Genomic DNA, 25,753 nt, shown 5'->3' with positions numbered 1-25,753 from the left:
GGACCCGATCGGAGTAGAAAGTCCATAACTGAGGCTTTATCTTTATGACCACAAACATGCCACAATGATACTAAGTAGTGTTTGCAAAGAACATGAGAGACAACTGTTCTCCATCAGCTTTTCTGTGTAAACTGATGGACAATAGTGACCAGCAACTCAGTGGTACCACAGGAAGGGAGAATCTTCAATACCTCTCAGTGTGACAGTCTGCTCCTCAGGGGCTTCATGAGCATGAACACGCGCATGTGTGGGGCTGGGTGGGTGTCTCAGTGGTAGAAACCCTTGATTTTTTTCCCAGCACCAAGCAATATAAAAGATCCTCATATTTGAATGGGAATGCTGCACAATCCTAAAGCACATGTAGCCATATGGTGGGCAAAACAATTACATGGGTACTATTGTTAAAATATAACTTTAAAACTTAATCAAAACTTTAAATTAATTTCAATTTAAACTCCTATTTCAAAAGCCTCACAGAGCACCCAGTCATTGGCCCGTGAAGTAAACAAATGCCTCTGTGTCAGTCTGGAGCCTCTGTTTTCCAGTCCTTGCAACTCTGCTCACACCAATGAGGACAGAAGTGTGCTCCTGCTTCAACAGGGCCTCATTCTTTCCCATGCAGTGCATCTGTCACTGTCCAGGGGTTTCTTGAATCTAGGAGAATCTTTCCTTTTGGTGAAAATATTAAGTTTGCTATTTTTTTTAATTTTTTTTAGCAAGAGGTGGTATTTCTCCAGCTTTTGTGAGTGAGGGCTTGATGATGTCTTAGGTCCCATTTCTCCATTTTAAGAGAAGATGGCATTAGACAAAAAGAGCAAAACAAGTTGCTATCACTGGACGATCTTCTCACAGCTGCTCTGCACAAGTCTTTGTCTTCACAAAATTGTGTCTTGACCTCTAGGTCTTGTGCTCTTTCTTTGGTAAGAGGCAAACACATGCAACATGTCATTGTCAAATACTAAAGTGCGAAGGTCAAAGTAGTATTTGGCATAAACACTGGTAGGCACATTAACATTAAACTTAATCAGGTCCAAGTAATGTCTGTCCAACTCATTTATGTCCTCAAGTGTAACATCCTTGAAGATCCGGCAGAACTCCATATTCCACAGAGTCTCATCATCCCAATCCTTGCAGGCAAGAAGAATGGCTCCCAGGACAATCCTTCTCCAGTTAGTAGGACAGATGTCAATCTCAGCATATGGCAAAAGCCTTTCTAAGAAGACCAAGGTTTTTATTGCACATTCAGTTGGTAACTGTGTGGCATTAAAAATAATAGCAAAAAATCTGTAAATATATATGTGATCATAATCTTGCTCAAAGCATTCCTCTGCAAGCTTCTCTCTTCTCCCTTGGATGCAATTGCTCATCAAAACTATCCAGGCATCTATTTGCATCTCTGTCCTTTATGAGGTTATATACTGCTATGCTCACACATTCTACTGTTATTCTATAACTAGGCTGGGTGAGTGTGCTGTCATCTAGAAATATCGTTGAGCAGGAGCTATACTTCCTAGTAAGCTTCCCTGGAGATTCATGGATGAAGTTGGTGCATATCCTCTGAGCATCTGTGTATGCTTCACATTTGTTCAGGAAAATTTTGCTTGCTACTGGATGATCACAAGGCCTTGATTCCAAAGCTACACCTCCTCTGCACTAGGAGCTGTGCTAAGGCGGCCTGGAACCCTCCTCTTCTGTGCTGGGAGTGGTGGTATGTGTGAAACAGATTTTGCAGCCTTATGAGGCTGTAAAGTTTACAAACAAGTGACTTTAAGACTTGTTAAAAAGTACAGTACTCTATCCAGATCTTCAAATATGGCCACACAAATCAGAAAGCTATATCGTAGGAATAAGGGTTAATGGATCACCACCCCACACCATGGCTTAAGCCCAGCTTTTAATGACTTCATAATTGATATTAGATTAAAATACTTATGAACTATTTATTCTAGGATGGGATGAAAATGTGAAGGTAAACAATGGGAAAATGTCAAGGGTACTTGTCAAGGTCTATACCTACTCTGGGTAGAAATATCCTTGGGCTCAATTTTTCTACATATAACAGCAATATATTAAACATTTAAAAATAGGTTCTACAAGGCCAAAAGCAGAATTAGTAAACTGGAAGATAATTAAAAAGAAAATATTTGGAATACAGCATATAAAGACAAAAGGATGAAAAACACAGAAAAAAATGTGTAACATACAAAGAGCCTCTAATAAGAAAGTTTTAAGTGGATATATCTAGAGATTCAGAGAGAAAAGAGAGACGGGAAGGGGAAAGAAAGAAAGAAAGAAAAAGAAAGAAAAAGAAAGAAAAAGAAAGTTCTAAAAATGGCAAAAACAACTAGGCCATAAGGAAAAGGGCATCTAAGAACATTTTAACAAAACTGCTCAAAACTAGGGAAAACTATTAAAGTAATAAGAACAAAAGAGAGACTGGAAACACATCTGTTTAATTTCAAATGATTTGTGATAAAACAGTTGATTTATCTCTAGAAACAATAGAAACAAAAGTCAAATAATGATATTTTCAGGGTTGAAAGAAAATGATAACCAGCCTAAAATACTGAGAAATTTTTTTTAAGAATTTATGTAAATTCAAGGCCTTTTCAAGCAAGGAAAAACAGAGGTTGCATAACAGCATGTCTTTACCAACATAAACAATTCAGAGAGTTCTTCACTGAAGAAAAACTACATGCCAAAAGGAAGTTGAGAATTTTAATGATAAATACTGGGGCCGGGGATTTAGCTCAGTGGTTTTGCCGCCTGCTGCACAAGTGCAAGGACCCGAGTTCAATCCCTGGTAACAAAAAAAAAAAAAAAAAAAAAAAAAGAATAAATACAAAACATCAAAAATAAAAAGTATCTAGGGTAAATGTAATGTCAACATATAACCAGAATTTATAAAGAATACTACAATATAATAAAAAGGCACAGGAATATGTACACAATCCTATAATTAGCCCATATGAAAGAAAAATGGCAGGCAATAAACATTCAGTAGGGAGTACTGCTCAGCCTCATCAGTGATTAAGTAATGAAACTTTAAAAAAATTAATAGCACTAAACACCAAATACTAAACTTGAAAGGCTGACAATTGCCAGTTATTGGTAATGTTGTGGAAAAACATGAACTCCCCTTCACTGATTCATCCATTGATAAAATCAGAGCCTTTCATGATCCATTTACTTCCTGAAAGTTTGTCAGTTGGCAACCAAGCTTTCAAGGCAATGGGTCTTTTGGGGGACAGTTTAGGTAACATCCATAGTATTTAACAAAATTTCTACTCAGTGTCTTTTACTAGTTGAATAATTTTGCAAAGAATATACTATAATTTATTCAGTATTTTCCTTAATGATGAATATTTTAATTATTTCCATTTTAATTCTAACATAAAAATGTTTAATCTTTGCAAATATATTAATTTAGATTAATTCTATTTTTTGAAATGAATATAATTCTTCAAACTTTTGCATCTTTGCATCAGAGTATTATTTTTCTTGATTTTAGTAGATATTGCCACATTGCTTTTCCATACTGTAATAAGCATACAATAATCTCAATATGTATGCCCTGTTCTCTCAATCTTTACCAGCACTTGATGCCATTATTATTTTATATTAGTGGTAAAATAAATCAAAAAATGGAACTCATATTTTTGCTTTTCTTAATAGCATTGCCATATACTATACAGTTGCATAGCCACAAAATACATAATTGTTTTCCTTATAATTATTTGTTTTTAACTTAATAACTTGTTTCATGCAAAGGTATTTTTCACAGCTTGTTTTTTATCTTACATTGTTCTTAAAATCCATGCTGAAAAGTGTAGCTGTAAATCTTTTTTTTTTATTTATTTATTCTTCCTTGATGGGTACTGGTGTTCTATTTTTTCTACTTTTTTATTAGTATAAAGCCTACCATAAAGGTCCCCATAGGTGTCAATTGATATACATGTTCAAAGCTCTATACAAGTTCACATTCATGGGTATGACTGTTACGTTTTAAGATACACAAAATTTCCAATTCATATTTTTAACTTTTCTAACAAAGTTTTATACGTTTATTTACTAGTCAGAGTTTTATGCTAGTTTTTATTTCTCAAAAATATTGCCCATACAGTTGTATCTGTGGGTTTCATATCACCAGATTCAGATGGATCAAAAATATTTATTAATTGCATTTTTACTGAATATGTACAACTTTTTCTCCTCATTCCCTGAACAACAGAGTATATTAACTATTTCCCTAGCATTTGTCTTGTGTTAGGTATTATAAGTAGTGCAGAGATGATTTAAAGTGTACAAGAGGATGTATACAGGTTATATACAAATGTTATATCATTTTATTATATAAAGAACATGTACACCCTGCGATTTCATATACCTGGAGTATCTTGGCATCAATTGCCCATGGATAACAGCAAGTGGCTCTAATTAGTGTTGCTAGGTTTTAAGAATTTCTAAAGTTGTGTGGTTTCTAATGGTTTGTCACTATGATATCTCACTTTAACTTTCATTTCACAATTTAGGAGACTTAACAGAGCATCCTTTTATGCTTCTTAGTCTTTCATGTTTCCTCTTCTCAGAAACGGCTCTTCAAGCCTTTTGTTCATTTATCTAATCAAATATTTGCCACTTTTACCTACTAATAATCTAGAGACTTCTTTATCATTTACACCTGTAGAAAATATTTGTTTAGCTGCTGAGATTTGTCTTCACTGTCTTTAATGACTTTGCAATGGGATCACTAACTGTCCTGGCATCTTTGAGAAGGAGATGTTTATTGGGACATAAAACTTTAAAGTACTGAAATGCAGAAAGTCCCAGGAAAACTACGGCAAGTTGGTCACCCTTGTTTTTGATGACCGTAATTGTTTAGTTTTAACACGATAAAATCTTCAAATGTTTGTATTCTTGGCTAATGCTTATTATATTTAAAAATACTTCGTTTCAGACATATGATTAAATAGCATGGAATGGAAATTGAAGTTATTATATACCTCTAGGAAAAAATAGTAGGTGCTACTTGTATATATTCAAGAAGTCTTTTTTATTGAAAATCTTTATTTGGAAAATTGGTACAGGAGAATCCAATTTGATTTGTTCATTTGCATTTATTGAACTTTATTGTGAAATATTAAAAGTTTGCCTTTAATAGTTAATTCTAAAGAACTATCTGGAAGAGAATTTTGTGTATATTGAGCTAACAAAATGCAATTTAATATATTTCAAAAGTTTATGAAGACATTATTTAAATACCACTCTTCCTAACTGTATACTTTGGTGAACGTTGGGAATTATATCTGCCTCGGAAGCCTCCACCATAGCCAAGGAACACAGCAATTCTCTCACCTGAAATGAGTTTTCTTGTGCCACCAACCCATTGATTCCTTTCCTCTACTTCAAACTCCAGCAAATACAGATCTGACTTTTGTTCATTTAGTTTTACCTCCTTAAGAATTTAATTCCAGTGGAACACACATGTGTCGTTTTCACAATATTTGACTTCTTTTGCTTAGCAATGTTTTGAGATTGATCCTCAACAGTTTATTGATTTGTTTGTTTTGTTTTGTTTTGGCTAAGTGATAGTTCATGGTAGTATTGCCAAATGTTGATTGACATTGTACAAGAATTTGTGTGTATAAGAGTTTGTGTACAAGAGTTTTTATAGACAGATGTTTTCATTTCTTTTAGCTAGGATACATGGTAAGTGCAGGTTTGATCTTTTTTTGTAATTCCTTTTTACAAAATTGAGGCTCCATATTTTTCTTATCTTTTTTTTTTTGGTTTTGTTCAAGAAACACTTTGCTAATCTAATGTAAAAAGGTTGTTTCTTTCATTTTCTTATATAAAGTTTCATAGATCTAGCTTGTGAATTTAGGTCCATAATCTATTTCAAATTAATTTGTGTGTGTAGGATGTGAAGGGATTGTCAATACTCCTTCTCCATACTTACCAGTAGTTTCATCACTTTTTCTTTAGAAATATGCATGTTTGATCATTTAAATACCTTTGCACCTTTGTAGGTAATCAATTAGCTGCATAGTGAAGATCTATTTCTGGACATTTTATTTTTTCGTTGACTTCTGTGTCTATATTAATGTCCATATCCCTTGTCCTGACAACTGTAGCTTTATATTACTTTGAAATCAGGTTGGGTGAGTGTTCTCAAATTCTTTTCTAAAGCTATTTTAACTAGTATTACAGCCTGAAAATTTGTTTCTCCCCAGAATGTGTATGTTGCAAACCTAATCTCCAGTATCACGTGGTTAAGGGTTGGAGCCCTTGGAAGGGGGTGAGTCATGAAGGAGGAGCTCTCTTGAATGCCCTGGTGCCCTGATAGAAGGACGCCCACCTGGCACGTGACAGCACAGTGGACGGTGCCGTCTCTGTGAATGAGAAAGAGGGTCCTCACCAGACTCTGGAACTTCTGACTCCCTACCCTTGGACTCCTGGCGTCCAGAGTGGTGAGAACTAAATTTCTGCTGTTGACAAGCTACCCAGTTTATGGTATTTTGTTATAACACCCAGAACACTCTAAGACAGACAGTTTGGATTTTTTTTGTCTTTTTACATAAATTTTAAAATTTGTTTACTGAGGCTAGGAATGGGGAAAAAATAAGAACCAAGATGTATTATGTAAAGGTACAATTCCCAATGAGAAATGTAATTGTGTTGTATACCTACAATGTACCAATAAAAGAATTTAATAAAGTGAAAAAATTAAAATAAAATCTGTTTACTGATTTCTTTGGAAATCCTTTTAGAATTTTTATTGGAATTGGTTTAGAAGCCTTTTCGCTCATTTTATTTTTGCTGACACATAATAATTGTATATATTTATGAAGTATGTTGTGATGTTTGGACAAAAGCACACACTGCATAACGGTCATACCAGAGTAGTTTGTACACTCAGCACCTTATTACCCGTAAGGAATCAGCATCTGCACAGGGCTCACTCTTCCAATGGGCAGCTCTGCGCTTGTTGATGTCCCTTTACTACTTGCACTGTTTGGTAGCTTTGGGTGTGGAGCTGTTAGATATATTTTCTTAAAATTTCCATTAGTATTTTAATAGTATAATAAATGGAGTTTAAATATTCATTTTCTAGTTGTACATCAGTATAATAGAGAAATGCAATTGCTTTTTGAATATTGCCATTGAATCTTGCAATCTTACTAAATTCATTTGTGACTCTAGCAGCTTTTCTGTGTATCTTCCAGGTTTTTCCACATATATAATTACATAGACTGAAAATAAAGATTGTTTTGTTTATTTTCTTTTCTGAAATATGCACATTTTACTTTTTCTTTCTTTTTATTTATTTATTTTTCTCAGTTCCAGGAATCAAACTCAGGACCTTGTGCTTGCCAGGCAGGCGCGACGCCGCTGAGCTATATCCCCATCTTCCTTGATCGCATTGGATTTCCAGCATAATGCTGAACTACAGTGGTAAGACAAGACATTCTTGCCTTGTGCTGATCAAGCACTGTGCTTTTTTAAGTCTGATGTTTAGGATGATGTTAGTGCTTGCTGTAAGTAGGTGCTCCTAAGTTGAGGAAGTTTCTTTCTGTTTCTAGTTTGCTGAATATTTCTGTCATAAAATGTTATGGAATATGCTTAAATGCTTTTTCACATCATTGGTATTATGTGGTTGTTCTTTATTCTATTAACATGGTGAAGTACATTGAATGGCTTTCAGATGTTTAGCCGATTTTAAATTCATCTAAAAACTCTACTTGGAAATGGTTCATTATCTCATTTACATATGATTGAAATTGATTTACTAATTTTTAAAAAGGATTTCTACATTATGTTTTTGCAGCATTCTGGTTTATAGTTCACTTTTGATGGTCTTTGATTCTGATATTAGAATAATATGGTCTCATTTTCTGAAATTGTTTGTCTAAAATCATCATTATTTCTTCTCTGAATGTTTGATGGAATTCATCAAGGAAGACTTTTAGTCCTAGAACTTTCTATGTAGGAAAGTTTTTAATGTCAAACTTACTTTATTCAATTTACATAGGTTTTTTTTTCACATTTTACTTCATTAGTATTTCTCTCAAGTGAAGATCTTTTGGTGGTAATTTAGTTTGTTCTCTGAATGTCTTTATTCTTATTCTTCAAATAGAGTTTATGACTGCAAGATATTGTATTCTCTTCTGACTTCATTGATTTTATTAAAAGTGTGCATGTTGTGAATTTTTTCCTATTCTGTTGAGTTACTAGAATTTAAGTTATCACTTTCATCAAATAAGAAAAATCTTTAGTTACTACTTCCTATAAGTATATATAATAAAGATTATGCTATATTAGATTATATTTATTAATGGATCTTTGACTTTCTTATTTTTACAAGGTTTTAATCTCATATTTCATACTTAAATTTTTTTGAAACAATCACATATTTACAACAAATTTTCACATAAAATAAAGAACTTTTTATCTGGAATTACCTGAGATTAAGATGCCAAATTGATAGCCCATACCTCTCCATCCAATAGTTTACTTTGTTTTTCCTATGAAGGTATTCTCTATATAACCACAATATCATCAGCCAAATCAGAAAATTAACACTGACACATCATGCCATCCAATTCTCGGATTAGATTAGAGGACAAATTTCCATTAGGTTTTAATAATTGCCCCAATAAAGTTCTTTATAGAAAAAAGATCTTGCTCAAAGTCACTCATGGAACTAGTTCTCAATTCTCTTTAGTTTCACTTATTCTGGGAAAATTCTTCATTCCCTTTGATTTTCATGACCTTGACACTTTTAATGATTGCAATCTACTTATTTTATAGCATATACTTTCCTTTGAGTTTTTCTGCTGTTTTCTTGTTATTATGTTCATGCTCTGCATTTTTGCTAAGAATATCACAGAATAATGTTTGGTTCTTCTCCTTGACGTCTCTCACATGATGTCCAATTTGCATTTGTCTTCCTACTCTTGCTACTCACTTGGATCATTTTATTAATATGGTATCATCTGATTCTCTATTGTAAAGTTACTATTTTCCCCTTATAATTGATATATGTTTTATGGGGAGTAATTTTAGCTACATAAATACCTTACTCCTCATCAAACTTTCAATGGATTCACTTGCTTATTAATGTCTGTATGTATTTGTAGTCTGCTATTTTATTCAGCGGGTTATATATAATGCAATACTATCAATTATTTTGAAGCTTGTAAAGTCTATCTTCAACTGGCCGGATGTGACCCTTCAAATTGGCTTTAGTGTCTTTTTGGTGCATCTTATTATATTTTTAGTACTTTCTTATTTTCTGGCATAAAAGGCTCAGGATCCTCTTGGAATTTTTATGTTCCAGGTCTGGTTCAGCCATTTCTCCAACAAACGATGATGCTTTATGCTGGAGAATAGAAGATATTATTTAGAATTTATGACCTGGGGTTTACATCTGCTTATTGCATTGTCACTCATTCTAAGACCTCCCAGTGGACAAAAACTAAGTATTCTTTCACTTTTGCCTTTACCTTATTATTCCAGCATTTTAACCCTGCAGAACTCTTTGTAAATGACAACACAATCTTGACTGACAGCCAGCTCTGATTCTGAAGGTAATTTTAGCTAGGAACAAAAGAAGTGTCAGAAGTGTCGAGGTTCATGAAGACCAAGTCCTACACACTATTCTGTTGAGAGATCAAAGACAGATTCTAGAAATCAAGAGGCTGAAAGTAAAAGAAAAGCACTGAGATTTGACACTAGACACACCTGAATCCTAACTCCACCACATGCTGCCCCTGTTACCTTAGGAAGGTTGTTTGATCTTCAAGACACAACCTCCTCCTTTGTAAAACTATGAAAAAAATAAATTATTAATTCATTAATAATTCACTAAGCATTCAGCGAGCACCTGCTATGTCACTCATGTGAGTTACACAAAATATTAAGCCAGATGAAAATGGCACATTTTAGGAGGCCCGTAAATACCAATTTCCTTCCACATATAAGAAAGTCAGTAGAGAGAACCCTGAGTTACGATGTTCTAAACTAAAATTATTCCATTCTTGGTCCATTAGCTTTGGTATTTGTAGTAAAATGCCATATCTGATTACTCGGGAATTGACTTGTGAATTTAACATGTAATAATAATTCACTGCCCTGAAAATCCCAAGAGAGAAATGTTGCAGAATGCGATTGAAATGTTATCCAGCAATTTATTTAGTAGTCACTACGGAATGAGCACACAGTTCTAAATACAATTTCTAAAATAATACCTTCCACATGCCAAGGGCACAATATTGAAGTTATCATCATCGTCTTCCTTATTGCTAATGGAGTCTTAAAGTGAGATCTGAAAAGGATAAAAGAACTATACAGTGCTTCTACAACCACAAATCTGTTCTGTATGAATAAGTAGAATCACTCAATCACATGCACAATACACACGTACACACACACACTCTTGTCAAAATTCTAATATATTTTCCTAGCAGTTGAGAGGCAGTTGTGGCAAAGAATGAACTTCATCTATAACCACTCTATTTCCCATGTGCTTCCTCAATCAATATATAGTTTATAATTTTCAAATGATGGCCATATTTTTTCAAGTATAAAACTGAATGTTAATCCAGTGTCTTCTGTACACACACAGTCTGGAGGATCACGGATACAGCTAATTTTCAAATTTCCTAAATCTGTCTGTGGAAGTCCAAAGAGGAGTTACCGCCTCCCTGCCGGAGTCCTTGGAGCTCGCTGCTCACAGAGCCAGAGAGAGACCGTTCTTCTTTTCCCAGAGCCACAGACTGCTCATTTTCACTCTGTCTTCTAGAGGATCCAGGGAGATGATAATGCTCTCTAAAATAAAGTTTGTCTCAGCTTCAGAAATTTCCCTTAAATAACTGAATCAGTAGGCTTGAGGCTTCACAGGAAGCCTCAGGTTAGCCCTGGGATGGGAACACCCTACTCCTGGGTTGAGACGTGTTACACTTACACTGATGCTGCTTTCCCCAATGTGCAATTAGCAGAGAGGAAGACATACTTCCCTGTAAAGTGTTATTAAAGGAAAATGGAGCCGTTGTCTCCTTTCTCTCATTTCTCTGGGTCAGTGATATTTCTGAGGTCTTTTTGTTGCGATGTCTGTTGTTTTTAATTGCTGGGAGTTACTCTCCAGGGTGGCAGCTAAGGATTGCTTCAGATGAAAGGACAAATTCACAGGAACCAGAAAGGGACACCTGGCACGTTCCCCATGCTTTGGATGCTCTGGCTCCTTCCGGCTTCATGACCCCCCTGCCTGCCCAGCATTCTTTCTGCTCCTTTGTGCACTCAGCTACGGTTCCCCTCCTAGATCACTGCTTGCACCCACCGAGGTGCCAGATCTGCAGCAGTGGTGATGCTGAGTAAGGTGGGTGCTGTCCCTGTCATCGCAGACCTCTTCTACTCTCCAGAAGAGTCAGACAGTAAATGAATAATTAATTCCAATTACCATAGTCAACCTCATTTTAAAGATGAGCAGCCTCAGGCTGAGTGGATAAAGGCATCTCACGTGAGCCATCTGCCAGTTCACGCAGCGAACTTCAGGCCACAGCTTGGCTGCCAGAGTTCTAGCGTGCTGGCTTGCTTGGCAGTGTTTCCAGAGAGCAGGAGTGGACAGGGGCCTCAAGAGAAAACTTTACTTGGAGCATCAACAGCCTCAGGCAAGCCCTACCACATGGTAGCTGCATCATGATTTTTAAACAGAATTCCTCAGGGAGCTTTTTATTTTATTGCATTATGGTTTTTAATAGTATTTTTAGAACTATTTTAGGTTCAAAGCAAAACTGAGTGGGGAGTACACAGAGCTGCCAGATAAACTTTGTCCTCCACGCATTCCCACAAACTCCCCCAGTACCAGCGTCCTGTTGTTACAGCTGAGGAGCCTGCCCCGACACACGTGATCACAGGGCCTAGAGGTCACACTGGGGCTCACCATGAGGTCTACACTTGAGGTTTTCTACAAGTGTATAAGGACAAGTACCCACCAGTGTAGGATCGTACAGAATATTTTCACTGCCTTAAAAATCCTGTGTACTTCTCCAATTCATTACCACCTCCCCCCAACCGTTGGAAAATACTGAAATTTTACCATTGTCGTACTTTTACCTTTTTCTAGAATATCACATAATTGGAATCATACAACGTGTCTGATGTCCAGATCGGTCCATTTCACTTAGCTACATGGCTTTACATTTCTTGCACATCATTTCATGGCTCATGGCCTCTTTCTTTTCAGGGCTGAATAGCACCTCATTGCCTGGATGAATACCCGCACCATTTTAATGCCCTGTGCGCCAACAAATGTCTTTGAAATTTGTAACACCAGCTCAGTTAGAATGAAGAAAAATGACAAAGCAAAAGGAAAACCGTTTGGAAAGGAAAGGACTATACAATCTCGACGCCAGTGGCTCAGACGATAAGGATGTGCATTTCTCTTCCACGAGGGGTCAGGCTTCCAAGTGGTTTGGGGACCATGCAGAAGGGCTACAGCTCAGCCCCTGTGGAGGGTCTAGGGCCTTTCTCTTGCCCCCTGGGTCTGTCTTACCCACAGACTGGTCCCCTTCTATTTCTTTAGCAGTATTCCCATATATCTCCCTCCACAAGCCACAATTCTAGCACCTGACCAGGCTTGCGCCAACTACTGGAAAGCATGGAGAAGCATTTTGGCAAAGTAGGGGCCAGTTACCAGGGCTGAAGCCAATGTCTTCCTGTCCAAGACAACGTGGAGGAGCAAGGAAGCCGGGCTAAAATTGGGGTTCATTTGAGAGGACTCAGGTGGGGCGACAGGTTGCAGGGTGGATCCAATGGTGCAGTGCAGATTTTTGACTGGATTCTCTACTCAATGTTTCTATTTTTGCAGAGCATGTTTCATTTTGCTGCCATTTAACTAATGAACATTTGCTGAGTACTCTGTACCAGCCACTGATGGATAAATTTTCCTAAAACACAGAGTTGAAAATTCTATTTCAGTCTGAGAGCTTCAGTGGGTCCCTGGGCCCAACTAATTAAATCCTCTCATCACCTTGCCATTTGCGGTCCTAATCTTGTGCTGTTCTTCTCGACTCACAGTATACTCAGCTAAGATGTACTTGATGTGTTCTGCAGATGCCTGATGTTTTCCTGACCCCAGTTTTGCTCATCATTTTCCTCTGCCTTGACCCCCCAACTACAAGGACCACATCTGCCTGTTAAATCTGAATTGATCTGAAGAGTGAAGATGCCACTTGGCATACGATCATCAGCCAGTGTTGTTTCCCAGAAGCAATCTTTATTTGCCTGCTGTATCACTGAGTATTTTATACATCATTTATTCCACACAAAGGGTACAGGAGGTGCATATAATGATCTCCACTTTCTAAGAAATAAACTTGAGAAATTTGTTTGAGATTCAAATTCCCAGCAAGCCTATGTCTGGCCTTCCCAGACCAAAGTGACTCGATACAATGTACAAGAAAAGGCAGCCCACAGGTTTCGTTTCCAGCTACTTGGCTTTGAAAAGTCACTGGACTTCGACTCATATCAGTGTCGCTTGGCTTTCTGTGCCCTGGTGAAACTGGAAATCTTTTAATCCTTAGCACGGTGTTATTCAAAGTACCAGGTCACAGCCCATGAATTCGTCATGTCCAGTGATTTTTATCAGCATTGTTGAGATAGGTCACATACTGCATCTCACCCTTTACAGTATGCAACTCAGTGGTTTTTAGTGTGTTTAGAGATGTTTAGAGTTTTGCCATCATGCCCAGAGCAAACATAGAGCAGCTCATCACCCTAATCTGGAGCTAGTCACTGTCTACTCCTCATCACCCTCCAGCCAGAGACATCATAAATCCACTTTCTGTCTCTGTGTATGTTACTATTTTAGAAACTTCATATAGATGGAATTATAGAATAAGTGACTTCTGGATACTGGCTTCTCTTACCATAGTGTCTTCAAGGTTTATTCATGTTGGGGAACATGTCCGAACTGCATACCTCTTTATGGTTAAACAATAAACCATTGTGAGGATACCTATTTTGTTTCTCCATTCAATGGTACATTTGAATTGTTCTCACTATTTATTATGATGACTATCTGTGTACAAGTTTTGTGTGAGCAAATTTTCTATTTGTCTGGATGCGTACCTAAGAGTGGAACCACTGGTGGGTCAAATGGCAAACTTATGTTTAACTGAGGAAATTCTGGACTCTTTTCTAAAGTAGCTGACCCTTTTCATCCCTACCAGGAGGGTATGAAAGTTCCAATTTCACCACATTCTTACCACCTCTTGTTATTTATTATCTGTTTTTTACCTTGTATCTGTGAAGAGGTATCTCATAGTTTGACTTACATTTCTCTGATAACTAATGACTTTTAAGCATCATTTCAAAAGCTTATAGATCACTCAAATATCTCAGTGGAGAAATGTCTAAGATCCTTTGCCTATTTTTATTGGGTTATCTTTTCACAATTGAGTTGTAAGAACATTTTATATATTTTTCTTTTGGTGCTTGTACTTTTGGTGTATTTGTAATCAGTTATGGTAATCTAAGGTCATGAGGAATTGTTGGTGTTTCCTTCCAGAGTTTTACAGTTTTAGCTTCTCCATTTATATTTATCATGTATTTTAGTTGATTCTTTGAGTAGTAGAGGTTCAGTTTCACTCCTTTCCGTGTTACATTCAGTTTCCCAGAACTGTTTATTAAAAAAAGTCTTTCCCTATTGAATTGTTTTGGTATTTCTGTTGAAAATCAATTGAACATGGATGTATGATTTTACTTCTGGATTCTCAATTTTATTCCATTTATCCATTTTCTATTTTACGTCAGCACCAAATGTCATAATTATTGAGTTTTAAACAGAAAAGTTGTAAGTCCTCCAACAATCATCATTGTTTTCAAGATTGCTTGAGTTAGTCTAGGTTCCTTGAGTTTCTGTATGAATTTTAAATCAAACTTGTTAATTTATACAAAGAAGCCAGTTAGGAGACCAACAACAGAGAGATATCATGCTGAATCTATTTAGGAGGGAGTAGTAGGACTTCATCAATATTTGTTTTTTCAATCCATGAACAGGAGATACTTTTTCATTTCTTTAGATGTTCTTTCATTTCATTTCTCTCAATGAGGTTTGCAAAACACCTGTTTTGAACTTTGTTGAATTTATTTTAAAGTATTTTATTAGTTTTGATCCCATAGTATCTCCGTAACTTCCCCATGCTGGAACAATGCACAAGATGCCCACCGTTTAAAAGAGGAGAGGTTTATTTTGCCTACAGTTTCAATCCCTGGCTGGCTCCCAGGCAGAGACCACGCAGCACAGAGCCTGATGGTGGCAGAGTACAGCTCCGTGGGCCTGGGAGCAGAGAGGAGGGAGGAGCCTGGGACAAGAATGTAGCTGTCCAGCTCACCGCCCGGGACCTGGACACCTTCCAAACACACTGAGACTTTGGGCTAACATTTTAGATCCAAACCTAACATATAGTAAAGTTGATTATTTTCTTAACTTCATTTTTGGATTTTTTCTTTTTTTGAGGCAAGTTCTCCCTTTGTAGTTCAGGCTGGCCCTAAACTCATTATGTAGCCCAGGTTGGCCTCGAACTCACCGGGATCCTGCTGCCTCAGCCTCTCGAGTGCTGGGATTACAGAAACTTGCCACCATGCCTGGCTCTGTCATTTTTGGATTTTTATACAATGTCTCATACAACTTTTCCAATCTCATTTTTCAGTTATTTCATAGCTTCTATGGATCTTTAGAATTTTTATAAATAAGATCATGTCATTTGCAATGAGAAATAGTTTTACGTTTTCCTTTCAAGCATGAATGCCTCTTTTTGTACACACTTAGTTTTCTTGTAATAAAACAATTTGTCCCCTTTTAATGTTTCAGACTGAGCACCAGCTTTCATTTGCGGTAAAGAAAAAGAAAAGAAAATTTTAAAATAAGTGAACAAAATGACAAGAAAGAATGTCAATTCCAAGTGGGATCCTACAGCTTCTGCTGATTCTCCTATTGAGAGAGAGTTCAAGTCATCATTAGAAGAGAATTAAAAAGTGCCATGTAAACTGCGAGACGTCTGCTAAATTGATAATTAAAAACTCTAAAGGAGAGGTCACACTGGATGCAACGAAATGTCTGAAGCACTCTTTGTTCCCCTTCTTTAGCCTCATTTTAAGAAAGCTTTTTCTTTACTTTTGAAAACAAGAGAAAGTTGGTAAATGCCAACTTTCCAAATCCACACAGAGACGCTGTGCAGTCTCTGAGCCCAGGATACAGACGGAGAAGGAAAAGAGCATCCTCCGTGCACCACCTCGCGTGGCCTCTGATGGTGAACTGCTTGTGTGGACTTGAGTAAGAAACGCCCACTAGACTGGCTCAGCACAGTGCTTCGTGGTGAGGAAGACCTACCTCGGGAGGATGCTCACCAGAGGGGCGTAAAGGGGAACGAAGGAGGCAGGCTGCTTCTGTTTCTTCTGAGGAGCTCCAGTCTTCGCCTTCGCCTTGGACGTCGTCTTCTGGCTTCCAGAGCAGGCCCTTCGACCTCCTGATTCGGACTCATGGGGGATGCTACAGTGGGCCTCGGGCCTTCGACTGGATCCTTCACATCCTCAGTCCACAGGCAGCCCCTCTGCCCTCTCCCACACCCGGCTCCGTGGGCGGCACTGTAAGCCCAGCTTGTAAATTCGTATGTATTTGTGTATCTTGCGTTAAATCCGTTCCTCTAGTGAGCACTGACTGGTATGGGGCCCAAGCGCCTCCAGCTTCCAGCAGAGAGGAGGGCTGACGCTTTTCTTTTTCCCCAAAGAGAATGGATGTATTGATTCCAAGCACTTTGTCGTGAGACAGAATGGGATAAAAGTTAGAACGGAAGTTTGTAGAGACTTTTTTTCTCACTGTATTCTGCCCAAATTATCTCTCCACAGAATAAGTGAATAACCACGGTGCCTGAGAAAATAAACCGCAGAAGAGGGCAACGGAGTTCAAGAGCAGGAAAAAGAGGCTGCAGCTTCCTCACAGGAACTGAAGAAAAATTTAAAAAATAGAGGTTAGGACTGATCAGTGTTCAATGAGTCATCTTTGCCCCATCACCCCTCCTTCCTCTTCTATGTTCATCTTCCCCTTCATTCTTATCCCCTTCCTCAGCAAGTACCTTCTCCTCCTGCTCCTCCTCCTCCTCTTCCTCTTTCTCTTCCCTCTTCCGCACCAGGAACCAAGGAGTACTCCCATGAATTTCGGCACTGTCACCTTCAATGACTTCTAACTCATGGGCGGCTACATCTGACAACCAGTACACCAGAGAAAGAAGCGCTCTGATTCTTTATGCTGCCTCTTCCTACTGGCTCTAGTCTATTTTTGACTTGAAAGTTTAATCAAATCCTTTCCAGATTTCCATCTGATTTCAGTGGAATTTGAAAATAAATCACTGTCATTCAGATTAAATTCTCTGGAAAGAATTTTATCTTCAAAGTAAGGATTTTCATCAAAATAAAAATCTTATCCTGTAACGTCAAATTCTTTCACTTCAACTCTTCAATAGCACCTCTCCATCCTCCCCAAGCAGTGGAGACACTTATAGACAGTTAGCAAATGTTGTTACCTTAAATCAGGGATTTGCACAATCAACTCTAACCTCTTCTGAAAAGATGGTTGGTACAGTTTGTCGTGTTTCTGTTCTATTTCCGTATCTCCTCACTGGCTTGTTTGTTAAGTGTGTGTATTTCATTTTTGTAGTGCATCAATGTGTTCAGTGGCTTCTTTTTCTTTGTCCGAGGTCTCAGCAGCCCCAGGGTGGTCAGAGTTGAGCTGTTTTCACTGCCTTTGGCCATTGGTGCCAACACGGTGTTGCTCGGTGGGGAGGCTGGAAGCAAGAGAGGAAGATGGAAGACAAGGGCAGCAGGTGCCTTCCCTTGCACCGCATTCCCCTGGGAGCCCCTCTTACCTCGCTGTCTTGCCTAACAGCCTTGGCTCAGGACCTCTATTAAAATGTTGGATGAAGGCAGCAAGAGAGAACTTTGTCTTGCTCCTGATCTTAGGGGGAAAGCATTCAGTTTTTCATCAATAAACATGATTCTAACTACATTTTTAAAATAGTTGCTCTTTGGCTGGTTAAATAAGTTCCTTCCAATTTCTGTCTCATTGAGGATTTACCACGAGCAGATGTTGGATTTTGTCAAACATTTTTCCTGTATCTATTAAGGTATTCATGTGGTTTTTGTTTTTTATTCATCAATACAGTATAGTCCATTAATTTCCAGATGTTGAACCATCCCTGAACTCCTGGTATAATTCTTGATTGGTCATGGTGTAGTTTTGATTTTGTTCTTTTAGCAATGTTGCTGGATTCAATTCACATCGATTTTGTTGGGGATTTTGGCATATTCGTTTGTAAGATGTATTGCTCTGTAGTTTTCTTTCCTTCTCATGTCTTTATCTGGTCTTGATATTAGGGAAATGATAGCTTCAAAGAAAGAGTTGGGAAGTGTTCCTGTTCTTCTTTGATTCTTTTCAAAGCATTTGTGACCAACACTTTTGCAATAAAGGGGATAGAATAGAAAATTTCAGAAGACATTTTGGCAACAATGTTTAGCAGTATTTGGGTAAGTGGCCTCAGTTAGGAGTATGGTGGTTTTGTACATATTATAAAATGTGTTTTTTATTGTGAGTTGTGGTCTAAAGCTTCTGAAAGTCATGGCTTCCCCGTATCCCTGCTCTGTTGCCCCGGCTGTCATAGATTGGATTATGGAAGGAGGTAGGAGGGAAGGCAGAGGAAGGGGACGAAAAAGAATCAAGATGTGTTGTGCACACGGAGTGACTCCCCACAAGGAATGCAATCATTATGTGCTGCAGACAAGTGCTAATAAAAATATAAAATGAAATTTTAAAAATTCAGTCCCCCCCCTTTACCTGCCCAACTGCTCCTAATTGGTACACGCTGGAGGAGACTTTTCCTAATTGCCCAAGATAAGATAAGAAATTTCTGCCATGGCGCTCACCCCCGCAGCATCCTGCGCATCCTGTGTTGTAGAGCTTACTACAGCGATTTCTCTCCTTCCCCATTCCTCTACTGTGAAGCGTGTGAGGCTGTGGACCAGGAAAATCTTACTCACTGTTCCATCTACAGCACCAAACAGATGCTTGGAAAGTTGTCCTTGTGCAAGAAATATTTACAAAATGTAGGAGTGAAGCACAGGGCGGTGAGAAATGATACCTGCGGCAGGATCAAAGTCTGGTAAATAAGCTTGTTTATGAGAATGTGCTTTGCATAAGCTCCGCCTAATAGGTTGAGATACATCATTTCATGAACACATCATAATCTCACCAGGGATGCCTGTGGTTGTTTCCATTATACAGAGAAGAAAACTAAATCTCAGCAGAGGAGGAGACCTTCCCATAGTTACAGTCTACTACCTGGTAAAGAACAGAGCAAAAGTATTTTAAGAACCGGGCTGGTGGACAGAGAACTGGAAAGTGAGAGAAGGCTCATTACGTTGCAGGAAGTGCACGGGCCTGGGAGAATGTGGAATCTGGGGCAATGGGGATGGGAAGAGGAGCAGCTCATGATACCAGAAATCGGAATTGATCTTATATGCTCTACCTGTAGCATCGACTTAAACATGAATGCTAAAAATTAAAATCTTCCTTTCAAGCTATGCAAGGAAAAACTATTAGACTGAATTGTTTTTCGCAAGCTCATGGAGAAACGGAGGCAGCCCCCGGAATGACAGTTTAAAGTAGCGATCTAGCAGCGTCCCCTGTGCAGGGCTAACCTCCCTTCTGGGTTAGTCTTAATAAAACATGAAGGTTTTGCACCACCTAGTGGTTGGATGAGACACTTACCGCTATCCATCGCGTGGCTTTCATTTATCATTGACGTTACCTGACATAACGGAGACTCTAGTTTGCTGAAGGATCAGAATAAATATTTGTCTTCTAAGCTTTCAAGGACCGAAGGGCATTGATAAAATGCAGAAATAAATCAGCATTTTCAGGCAGAATGGTGGATGGAGATGTCTTGGAAGATCACTTCTACTTTCCAAATGCATGAAAAATCTTAGGTAGAGTTTGTAATAAATTTTTGGAAAAAATGCTGATCATAAATTCCAGAGCAGGAGCATTTCCAAAGTTGAAAACAAAAACAGACTAATGCTGGAGTCCTGAGCCACAGTTCTAGTCAGAATATTTTGGGTATGCAAACTAATCCCATCATCCTGTCGTTTTGGGGTAGTTTTGATTAATTGACTTTTACCTTCATTGTTGTTTGTAATTTGCTGGAGTTTTTTGCAAGCTCTTTAATGTTTTATCGATATCAAACATTGTGAAATTTACCCTCTAGGTTACTGTTTTGGTCTGAAAATGTATACCTTCCCAGAAGTAATACGTTGAAACGTAATCTCCAAGGTGATGATATAAAGGGGTGGGGACTTTTCCAGGTGACTAGGTCAGGAGGGTGGATCCCTCATGAATAGGATTAGTGCCCCTCTGCCAGAGTCCCAGAGAGCTGCTTTGCCCCTTCTGCTAGGTGAATATACATCAGGAAGCTATCATTTCTATGAACGAGACTATTGGTCCTCACTGGACACTGAATCTGCTGACCCCTTGATCTTAGACCTTCCAGCTTTGAAAACCATGAGAAACAAATTTTTGTTATTTATAAGCCCCTAGCTCAGTGACGGCAAACCTTTTAGAGGTTTCAGTGATAACAAACATCTGGCTGTGGCACACATGCCATAGGTTTGCCACTGCTGCGAGCTTATGCCATCTTCGCTGTGGTAACCCACACAGACTGAGACAGGTACTGATTTTTTTTTTTTGTATTCCTATAAATATTCTTGAATTTTGTTCTAGGAATATCTTGATCGGGGGTGTTAAACTTAAGTGGTACGAAAAGGAGAGTTTAAATTTAAAGCAGCAGTTTATTTTTGCAGTACCTGCGATTAAAAAATGGCTTTTTCACTTTTAAAGTATTGTAAAAGAAAAAAGAATAAGCAACAGAGATTTTTATGTATCCTGAAAAAGCCTAAAATATTTACTGCATGACCCACTCAGAGGGAGTTTGCTCCAATTAATTCTTTTCCTAGTACTGAGGACAATTATTCTAATTGATGGCCTCCGTAGCAGGACAGTTTTTACCCTTTTTTCTTTTCTTGGTGGCGCCTGCAGCTTCTACCTGGGTGTGTTTATGCCACAGCTCCTGGGCTGCCTCTTGCCAAAGCCAATCGCATGGCCATGCTGGGCAGTCAGATGATGGAGTAAAATCTCTACCCAGAAACTTCAAGTCACATGTCAGTAGGGACTGATCTGTAATCATTTCACAGGAAGAAAGTTTGCATGATTGCAAATCAAATCCAAAATACACACCTAGAGTAGACAAAGTGAAGAGTTTCCCTTAATCTAGAATCACTCCCAAGCCCTTTATTATAAAGTCTCTTGTAATAAAGTCAATCAATTCTCAAAAACTTTTGTCTCCTCACTTTGTTGGTTGTTTACTTTGCTGTGCAGAAGCTTTTTTAATTTGATGTAATCCCATTTGTTGATTCTTAGTATTATTTCTTGTGTAACTTGGGAAAATGTCCTTGCCTACACCTATGTCTTCACGAGTTTACATCTTTTGTCTTCCAGCAGATTGTTTTAAGTGAGACCTTTGATCCATTTTGATTTTAGTTTAGTACAGTGTGAGCCATTTGGGTCTAGATTCAATCTTTGGTATGTGGATAGCCACTTTTCCCAGCGCCATTTATTAAAGAAGCTATCTTTGATCCAGAGTATATTTTGGCTCCTTTCTCAAAGAATAAATAGATGAATGTTGAGGGAGGTGCCACTTATTCCTCGGGCAGAACACTAATATCTAGAATATATTAAGAACTGAGAAATTAGATCCCCCAATATATAAGACCCAATCAAACAATGAGCAACTGAAATGAATAGATATTTCTCAGAAGAAGCTCAAATGGCCAATAAATGCATGAAAATATGTTCAGCATCTCTGGCCATTAGACAATTGCAAATTAAAACCACACTAAGAGTCTGTCTTACTCTACAAAGAATAGCTATCAAAAACAAAATAACAAATGCTGCTAAGGCTACCAGGAAAAAGGAAACCTTCTACGTTGTTGCTGAGAATGTTAACTAGTACAACCATTGTGGAAATCAGTTTGAAGATCCTTCAGAAAACTAAAACTACAAATTGCATTCTATCCAGCTATTTCCCTTCTCAGTGTCTTCCTGAACCAATTAAAGGCACCATCTTACAGTGATACATACATACCCATGTTTATAGCACCACAACTCATAATAGCTAAGTCTTGGAAGAGGCTTATGTGTCCATCGACAGATGAATGGTTAAAGAAAATGTGGTATTTACACACAATGAAGTACTACTCTGCCATAAACCACATAAACATGAGTCATTTGTAGGAAACTGGACACACTTTGAGACCATAATGTTAAGTGAAATAAGTCAGACACACAAGCTTCAATATCACAGTTTCTTTTATATAAGAAACCCGAATTATAAATCAAAGCAGAAAACAAGATATATAATAGGAAAAAAGGAGATAGATCTTTTGCAAAAGGGAAAAGGATCTACAGGATGGAGGGAGATGGGAGGGAGGGGGAGGGAAAAGGAATTAAAATGAGCTATGTACAGCTACCAACTCCCCACAAGGAATGTAATCATCATGCACTGTAAACATGCACTAATACAAAATTAAAATAGGAAAAATAAAAATCATATTTTGTTGTATTTTTTTGTTACTATGATGAGAAATAATAATCACTTTTAATGTAAGCTTATTTGAACATCTTAATGATAAAAATATTTAAAGTAACTATTACTAGGAGTTTTCAGAGTCTACATTTATATTCATGTTTTCAAAACTTCAGTAAAACTGGAGGCAGAAAATAACGGAACAAACACATTTGAATGTCTGTGATCTTCCAAGCACTCCTAAAGTTTTTATATTTGTTCCTTCCTTTCGTCCCTACAGCAGCTCTTTGTTGTACATTCTATTAACTCTGTTTGACAGGACAAAAAAATGAGTTTTCCCAGGGTACATTGGTCAGGGTCTAAATTGCTGGGAAATGATGAAGCCAGCGGTAGAGCTCAGGTGACCCTGGGCCGAAGCTCGGTCTGCCCTGCCCTGGCTGTCCGTGTCCATATCAGCAGAAGCCCACGGCCCTGTGCCACCAGCTTCTCCCGGTATCCCGCTCCTGTGCACATGGTGGCCCCGAAGGGCACGGTTCAATTCTGAGCCGCTGAGCACACAACAAGTCACAATTCTCTTTGGAAGAAGAATCCAGGTTTGAACCCATTGCTCCTGATTTACTGGGGCTGAAAGCAAAGGTCTGATCAAGGAAGTAGCTAGGGCGTTTTCACTGGGTTAAAGCCAAGGATGTAATGAAAAATGAAATGCTTATAGCCTTTAAAATTTAAAGAGTCTCAGGGAAATAACTGATCATGATCATTTTCAGTTAATCCAGTTAAATAGCAATTGTTCTTGTTGTCAAAAAAGACATGTATAAAGTTTAATAATCCCTTGTGTGATTTTTCTAGTTTATTCAATGAGTCCCCATTCCAAAGATATTTGGGCTGTTTCCAATTATTTATTGATACAAATAATGCTTTGTTTGTGTCAGCTTTTGCTACAGAAATGCAATGTAAGCAGACAACCACACACTTCCTTTGACTATAAAAGCAGTCAGATATTAAGATTCAGGGTTAAATAAGGACTAAAGGATATAATAGATAATGTGAAATAGGAAGAAAGGGGGCACAGGGGAAGGGGAAGTGGGAGGGTAGGGGAGAGGAAAGAAGGGAATGGAATTAATATGAGAAAATGGAAAAATGGAAACAAAGTCTTTGTAAATAGAGAGGGATGGAGGGGTTGAAGGAAGGGCAGGGGAAGGGGGGAAAAGAAGAACCAAGACGGATCATGTAAAGATGCAAATTTCCAATGATGAATGTCATTATATTGTGCGCCTAAAAGGTACCGATAAAATTAATTTTACAAAGAGATTCAGATTTGGAAGTGATGCACTTTTTTTTAGCTGTTATCAAGTATCTTCATAGTAGTTGAAGTTTTAAAATTTCTACAAGCAACGTTGGAAACTGGTTTCTTACAGCCTATTTTGTCAGTCAGTGTCGTTAGGGTTTTATTTCTGTTATGATCCATAAAGTGAAGAATCTTTTCATGTATTTAAAAGCCATTTACATTTATGTTTTCTATGGACACTTTATATTTCTAAATCCTAACCTTTGTATGGTTTTTGGCTTTTATTTCTCTTAGAAGTTCTTTATATAATAAATTACAATCGTTCATAATACACACTGTAAATGTTTTACAAGGTTTTCATCTAGTTTATGGTGTACAGGCATACAAATGACTTAAGTTTTTATTTAATAAAATTTATCAACTATATCGATAGTAATATTCTACTAATATTGAGGCATATTTAGGAACATTTTCCCCATAGATGAATGTTGAAAAATTCACCAATGTTTCCTTCTCTTACTTGGATAGTTTCATTTTTACACTCACATCTTTATGCATTTATAATTTATCTTGTTGTAAATAATCTAATTTTAATTTTTCTAATATATGGCCATCCAGTTGTACTACCACTGAGATACCACAATTTTTCATATCATTAAAAGTCATGCACAATTGGATGTATTTCTAGATTTTGTATTCTGTTCCACAAAATTGCTGTCCATCAAAAGCTGGAACAAATTTTTAGATGTAGAGGCGTTATTATGTTTAAATACCTGGTGAGCTAGCCCACCCAATACCTACAATGCTCGTTTATCTTTGTTCTGAGTTTACTAATACTTCCGTTAGTTGTATATTATTGCTGTTCTACGATGACCACCAGCTGACTGGTTTCAGACAACACACCTGTTCTCAGTTTCCGAGGGCCGGCAGTGCGGGTGGGCTTTGCTCTCTGATCTCTCTTTCTGTTGCCTGGGCCGTGTCCCCACCCGGAGAGCTGATTGGGCGAGAATCTGCTTCCAGCTTCGCTCGGGTTTGGGGCAAAATTTCCTCCTGTGCGGCTGTGGGGTTGAGGCTCCTGCTGTAATACAGTACAAAATAAAAAAGAAGATATAAAATCTAAAGAAAAATAAGCAAATTGCACTGCACTAGCCTTTGAAACCCTTCATGGCTGGTGTGAAGGAGAGGAGGAGGGTTGAGTGCAGCGTGACGTTCGCTTTCTCAGTTCACATGGATGCAGAAGTGCTTTGAATGATAAGCATGTTTCCAGAATGAATTATGCTCACAAACCAAGGTCTTGCTGAATTCAAAAAAGCGTGCTCTTCACACTGATCCTGTGTTCCTGGAGCACAGTACAATTTCCACTGACGAATGAAATGGCTGCATCTCTGGGGCGAGTGCAGCGGAAAAGGCCCGCTGGGGTTCCAGGGCTGGGGTTTCGCTGTGCGTCCCGGAACCTAGCGATGATGGCCAGCAGAGGGCGCCAGAGCCCCGCGGAAGACGCTTTTGGTCCCGGCCTTGGCATTGAACGCGGCCTGCTACAGGCAGCTCTCTGCTCGCGGGTGGGTGAGGAGGCTGCAGTTATCTGATTGTCTTTCACTTTCTTAAGGAGGGACAATGCCCCTTTTCACTAAGTTGGAGAAGATGCGCCGTTCGATGGTACTTGCTAATCAAACGGGTTCCTAAATCCAAAGGCAATTAAAGCCCAGCGTTCAGAGCCTCGTCCCTGGCCTGACCCTGACAGCAGGCCCCCGGGCGGAGCAGGGGAGGCGGCTATCAG

The 25,753-nt window shown here is 38.2% G+C and overlaps 1 pseudogene; it reads right to left on the bottom strand.

Annotated features, from left to right (window-relative positions):
* Nucleotides 1-712: 712 nt before the first annotated feature.
* Nucleotides 713-19,832, bottom strand: LOC101723293 (cyclin-Y-like protein 1 pseudogene; annotated as a pseudogene).
* Between the last annotated feature and the right edge of the window lie 5,921 nt (nucleotides 19,833-25,753).

Source organism: Heterocephalus glaber, unplaced genomic scaffold (assembly GCF_053883595.1).
Source record: "Heterocephalus glaber isolate CG9 unplaced genomic scaffold, H.glaber_assembly_v1.0 deba00000281, whole genome shotgun sequence".
Lineage (NCBI taxonomy): Eukaryota > Metazoa > Chordata > Mammalia > Rodentia > Bathyergidae > Heterocephalus > Heterocephalus glaber.
The sequence above is the reverse complement of the archived record's forward strand: the minus strand, read 5'-3'. Positions and strand labels throughout refer to the sequence as shown.